At 46.1% G+C, this 6562-nt stretch overlaps 1 non-coding gene across 1 annotated transcript; it reads right to left on the reverse strand.

The window, feature by feature from the left end:
• Positions 1-2006: 2006 nt before the first annotated feature.
• On the reverse strand, positions 2007-2172 carry LOC144143623 (U1 spliceosomal RNA). The gene has a single exon (XR_013317134.1). It is a non-coding gene; the product is annotated as a U1 spliceosomal RNA (small nuclear RNA).
• Positions 2173-6562: the final 4390 nt, after the last annotated feature.

The following is a 6562-nucleotide window of genomic DNA, read 5'->3' on the forward strand; positions in this document are numbered from 1 at the left end:
AAAAATTAAAGGTGCACTGACACATTCTGGTAAGGAGTTACGCAAGAGAGGCCAGCGTTAGTGTCACTAGATAAGGGTACAGAGTATCTGCACTTTGTTCACCAATTGTTCCGCGCCACCGCGATGATCATTGGTCCATTCGCATCACGTGACATTTGTTATCACGGCGGCGGTTCATGCGCGCCGTCATTTTGTCGTTCATGCGTTTTAGTCGGTCAACACAGGTAAGCATAGCTTGTCCGTTCTGCTCTGTGGCTACGCGCGACTGACGTCGTTCCGATTGTGAAGCAAAGAGCGTGTGTTACAGCATTTCAGCAGCAGGATTGCGTCCGAAGATGCCGTTTTGTTGCATTTGTGGTAGTGTTCTTCACGAACGACCCGGTCAAAGTTAACGGCTAGGCCGTACATGCGCCAATCTCGCAACACTGATGAACGACAACATGGCGGCCGTTGGTGACTTGCGTGCGTAAGTATCGGTACTTTGATAACTTACCTAATAACACTATTCAGCACTAAATCACACTTATCAATGCGTTAACTGCATGTTCTTAATGCAATCAATCGAATATAGAAGCCTCGCTACAATCACTAGGACATGTTTGTTGGTATTGGCTTAGGTCTGCAGCCGCCAAGCTCCCGAAGACAAGATTCTGCGACGTTATAGAAACGTCACCGGTAAGTGGCTGGGACGTCGCCACTCCTTCACCTCTTTTTCTAGTAGCTTCATCGTATGACTGAAGTGTGCGATAAAATTGGTGTCATTGTTTCGGGAGAAAGCGGCCTCTTTCTTGAATCAAACTTGCATTTCGTCTTCCCTTTTAACGGCCGGCGTGAGGGAGGGGTAAACGTGTCCTTGTTGGCTGGTGCATAAAATTGCATGCGTGCTCTACGCTCACTCACACCGATCTGGGCACGTCCTCTTACCTGTATTCGGAATAGAAATGTGTCACAGAGGGGCTTTTCTACATCTTGGGGGCTTTCGCACCGAAACAGTGAACGGAAATAACACTTACCAAAGTTCTGTGTTTTCAAACGTCTGAAAGAAGGCTTAGTAGGTACGTCCATCTAGAACTCTTGTCGTTTCAGCCAGCCTATAGCTTGTATTCATCTGGTGAGGCACGCATGCAGGCAACCATATGAGTGCGCCGTCCCTGGTTACATCGGGCTCCGCGGGATGGCGGTACATGTGCGTGCTAAGCGCATGATGTGTGTTGGGCGTTCCAAACTCTGCCCCACCGAACGCGAAGTAATGCCTCAAGTCCAATATGAGTGCGAGTAATAACATCTCTGTTGACACCACCGTTGAGAATCGGGTTGAAACGGAGCAGACGACGCACGCCGGTTTTTTTTATTATTATTATTCGGCGTGCGGGCGCAGTGGCACAAGCCGCTTTATGTCCGTGGCACAGTGGCCATGTCCGTGGCCGTTTCCAGTATTGCCAAGGTAAGAAATTGGCAGGCAAACTTATCAATGAATATCATTTATATATTATTGCTCAAACGTGCTGTAACGGAGCAATAATAACACCAACTGCTCATCTTTCTCCCGACACTTGTTAAAATGTTGCTCATTTTAGTGCTGTCATTACGCTTGTCGTAATATAAGCAGCGGCACTGTGCCCAAACACCGCCCACAGCCAGACCGAAGCCTTGAACTAAATGCACCTGAGTTTAAACGTGAAACCAGCTGTGTTTTGACCAAAGCTTACTGGCTGGCTTTTTTTATAAGAATAGAAAGCCTCGCCTTCAATGACGTTCAAACATATAGGCCCAAATCGTCATATCATTTACGTAATATGATTGGTCACAAACCAGGATTAAAGAAAGCCATCGAGAGTAACTTATGGTCGTGTTCTCTGCAACGATACGGCATGGAAAAGCGTGTCACTGCACACGGAGTTAAAACGTAAAATTTCCGGGAACGAGAAGCCGATGTCACATGGCCGTTGAACTTATAGCAATGCGGCCCCTTCTCAGCGATCTCTGTTTACCTTGCAAGATTTTTGGTGGAAAAGGCAATGAATGCCTTTTTTTCCACTACCAGAAATTAGACGCCTCAACCCTACCCAATTTGGAGTAGATGTAAGCTTCAGCTGCCATGGTGCAATGGCAACCTCAGCCAGGGAGCCTGGTCTTGAGTCTTACCAATAACCCCCGGCGTCAGGTGAGTTTCAGGGTGAAGTGGCTATTTCACTGACACAGAGCCCGATTCGCGTAGCGCAGACTAGCTCAGTGGGAACGTTATCTCCACTGAGAAAATATAACTGACGATTACATAAACTCTGCAAAAAACCTTAAGTTTACTTCTCTCGAGGCGACACTACAATACTTGTTAGTCTAATTCATTCAATCAAAGCGACAGGGCTGAGAAGCAAGAAAATGTTAACGCATGATCGTGAAGCCCAGAACCGTAGTTCTAACCCAGCTGCATCGGACGGCTGTGGGCAATTGTTTCCTTCGAGGTCCTCGCTGAGAAATTGTTGGCGAACGTCGTATTTTCTTTGCCTTATTATAACACTGGCTTCCGAGCCGTATTTCCCATGGAGTTCGACACGTGATGCCTTACGTACCCATGCTTGGTGGTAGTCGCACAAAGACGAAACAATAGCGACAAAGATTGATTGATTGATTGATTGATTGATTGATTGATTGATTGATTGATTGATTGATTGATTGATTGATTGATTGATTGATTGATTGATTGATTGATTGATTGATTGATTGATTGATTGATTGATTGATTGATTGATTGATTGATTGATTGATTGGGAGCTTTACCGCGCCGACGCTACACAGGGGTGACGAAGCGCGTCGTAGTGAAGGGCTCCGGATTAATTTTGACCACCTAGGGATCTTTAACGAGAGCCGGAATCTCGAACACACTGGCGGTTTCGCTTTCCGCCCCCACCAGAAAAGCGGCCGCCGCGAGTGACAAAAATACCATCCCTCCAGATGGGAACATTAATGCTCCCACCCTAATTAAGTGCTCCATCATTCTAAAAACCGGCGTTGTGTTGTTTGGTTCCCTTATATGGCCGCCGCTGTAAAGGGTAAATAAAACACAGAAACCAGAAATCAAACCCCGGTTTCTGAGGCACGCGTATTGTGCGTTACCTCAGCCTTACCTAAGCACGTTGCCAGCGGTGAAGCAATACAGTAGACTCTCCATAGTTCAAAGTCGCTTAAATAAAATTTTGGATAATTTGAAGTGCTTTTATGGTCCCGGCAATTTTACATGCAATTCAATGGAAGAAATCGCTCGATAATTCAGAGCTAAAACCCGTGTCATCGGTTATTGGAAGTTATTTGGAATAAAAACATCGACGTAACCGCCAGTTCTCGAAAAAAAAACTCGAAATTCTCAAGCGCCAGAACGCCGCCGTTCTCTGCACTACGTCGGCGGATTGGCAGCTGGGGCAGCGTTCAGTGGAAAAAGCGGAAAGCAGTCAAGACTCAAGACTCGCGCCAGCGTACGTATGTGCCTATTTTGAGGTCCTCAACCTTCTATGTTGCCCGCAGCCCCGTGTGAGCAGCTTGCGTGGTAGGCGCATCACGCATCGATTTATCGATTTTAGAGATAACCCCCAAACACTTTCTCCGTGGTATCAACTATCAGGGCAACCGGTGTCGTTCGCTCGGATTCGACGACTACAGTCCACATTCGAAGGGAAAAAAATCCCGGGCCACCTCCACTAACGTGAAACCTGGGGAGGCGCGAAGCATGCGGAGTATAATGGTATTCTTGCCACCTTGGCATGCTTGCCAACGGAGAGGAAACCGTTGGGGTTGGAGGTATACAGCTTAGCTGTAAAAGTCTCTTGTCTTTGATGCACAAGACTCTCTAGCGCGAGGCGTAAACGAGTGTTCCGGTGTTTTTTAGTACGTGTTACGAAGGGCTCCAGCGCGAAGCGTAAATGAGTGTGTGGGTGTTTTTTAGTGCGCGTTACAGTATATGTTTTAGTGTTTTAGTGCCGTTATTACATGACACGACGATTCCAATGACGAAAGTCGACGCCAACAGCCACAGTAACAAAGATGTTTCGCCCCTAAAATCACGAAGGCGGACGTGTTGCGGAATAATACCAATGCTCTTCTTCTGCTTTTTGTTTAATTCCAAATTCGGTTGATTGGAAGTTTTTCTGAGGTCCCCGTCGATTTCGTATTAAGGGGAATCGACTGTACTTCGCCTCGCGCGCGTGTCGCTGATGTCATATGATATCACGTAACCGGTAAACAATGGCAGGACAGGAACAGGTGACAGGTGACAGGTGACAGGAATAGGTTCACGCCCCACACTCTGATTCTTGGGGAGCTTGGGGTGAAGTGTTTCCGCCCTGCCTGTTGAATTAATCTGGTCAAGAGGCAAAGAATCGAAAGCAAAGAAAGAGTCACAGATGGGATTACTCCCCGGAAATTTATAAAGCACTGTTTTATCGAAGGCATGCCCCTTTTATCAAACACCCTACGTACGTTTTACAGAATCTCAATCATTGTTGCGTTCATTTTCTAGACATTTATTTGGTTTAGGTGGCCACTGCACCAACCTGATCGTAGTTATTTCCCCTCGATGTCTATCCGCTGCATTGCATGCAAAAATATCCCTACATATTTGGACGTATTTTCTCTGCTTTCTTATTTTATTATGAATGTTTTTGCGTGCTGATTGATAGCTTTCAAGCCTGTATGTTTAGTGTGTTTTTTTCTTGCATTATTAACAAATATCCCTCTTTATTAGCAACCGTTACCCGATGCATAATATCTCTTGGTCTGAATTTGTCTACTTAGGTTGGTATTGCCAAATGTGTCCCCTCCCCTGTTCTAGATCCTGTGATCTTGATTCTTTTCCTCCCTCATTTTTTTTCTAGTCCCCGTGGTCTGCAGGTTTTGTAGTAAGGTTAGTGCTATACGAATTGATGTGTATTTTCTGAGGGGGAAGGTGAGGACTCGGGAGATATATCAGAGCCACAAGCATCGTATGTTCTGTAGTCGCTATCCCACCTGTCTCCAATTATCCCATGCCATTACTGCATGACCAAGCCTATGGCCCTCCCAAAACCTCTTTATTCGGTTGACGCTATTGCGTAATACCTCTTGCACCACTTATTTGCCTATTCAGTGCCCTAAAACGCGTTGGAAGTTGTAGATTAGGGCTCGGCATCCTTTGAAACAGCGAGCAGAGTGGAGGAAACAAAAGGACGCGAGTACAGGAGTAGACGATTGTTGCCATGAAAAAGATATTTCTCCTCTGAACACGTCTCTAGAAGAAAACTTGTGGTTCATGAAAGAGTCAGCTATAGCACAGTAATAAAGCTATCGCTTAAAAAAGGCGTTCTCAAAAAAAAAGTAAAGGTCAAACCCGAAAGAACAATATTTGATTAGGCTCAAAGCGAGGATTGGAGATCGAGAGGGTCTCTTGACAAACTTTGCTGCTAACTGTGTTTTCGTGAATTCTAAGAAATGCTGGGACACACCTTGGCAGCCCCGTAGCCTCTGGCGAATGTATGGGATGAGACGGAGTCATAATCGAGGTTAATAACTGCGCTTATCATCAAGTAGCGCTTACCAATAATTATTTGTCTATCGCAAGTTACGCCTCTGCCTTCGCCGCTCCGACGCTTCCTCTCACAACAACGATAATCCAATTTGCAATGCCCCTCCATAACGAATGATTGAAACAAAACAACGGTGCGGTCACCCACAGAAGGCCCGTGGCTTTCCCTTTTTGAAGCGAAAGCTTTGTTATTAGGCTGATGGCGCCCCGTCAAAAAGAAATTATTTCCCCATAGACCGTTTGGTAGACCCAAAAGCTTCAATACGTTCTCTGGGCCCACGGCCCGCGTGCATGAAACCGGGCTTCCATTGTGTCAAAACTGTTTTCACCACAAGACCAAACACGTATCGATTATAAAGAAGGCAGACGAAAGTATACCTCAATGTCTTAAACCACTTATCGTTATACATTTACATCGTTCTTATACAGATGCGCTCACTTATATTATTGCGCGAAAAATCGTCGCATGGGTTCGCCCATCGTTTGCGGTGTGGTTCTTTGAAGGTTTGAAGATCGTTTGAACGCAGTTTTAGTGAAGCTTAGACGACCTTTTAGCTTTCACGCTTCCCTCAACTGTATTATTAAAGAAATGAAAAATTTTCAAGTCGCGGTGTAAGGATAGCGCTGTCCATAAACTGCAGTAATGGCCCTGCCTGAACCAGATTCAGAATTCTGAGCTGCGCCTCTTTTAAAAATGCCCATTTTGCGCTTGTTTCAGTCGTGACATATGTTGTGCATTCGCGTGACCTCTAACCAAAAACATGCGCCGAAAATGTCGCCTGGCTGTTCTTATAGGGTTACGTCACATCGGGGTTGTCTGCTTTCTTCAAAGCTGGGTCGAAAGTGACACTTCGAAACCTACAGGAAAAGTCTCGCACTCGCGCGTCATGCGACCAATGCAGCGCGCAAGCGGCTCAGCAGAAGCGCGCTATTTTGTAGCAAGCTACACTGGCCGAGGTTGAGCAGTTTCGCATGGGCCGTGAAGTGCCGTTCTGCGCAAGCGCGAGGAGC

The sequence above is a fragment of the Haemaphysalis longicornis genome, unplaced genomic scaffold (assembly GCF_048455015.1).
Source record: "Haemaphysalis longicornis isolate Haplotype H1 unplaced genomic scaffold, Haemaphysalis longicornis Haplotype H1 scaffold_6, whole genome shotgun sequence".
NCBI classification, from domain to species: Eukaryota; Metazoa; Arthropoda; class Arachnida; order Ixodida; family Ixodidae; genus Haemaphysalis; species Haemaphysalis longicornis.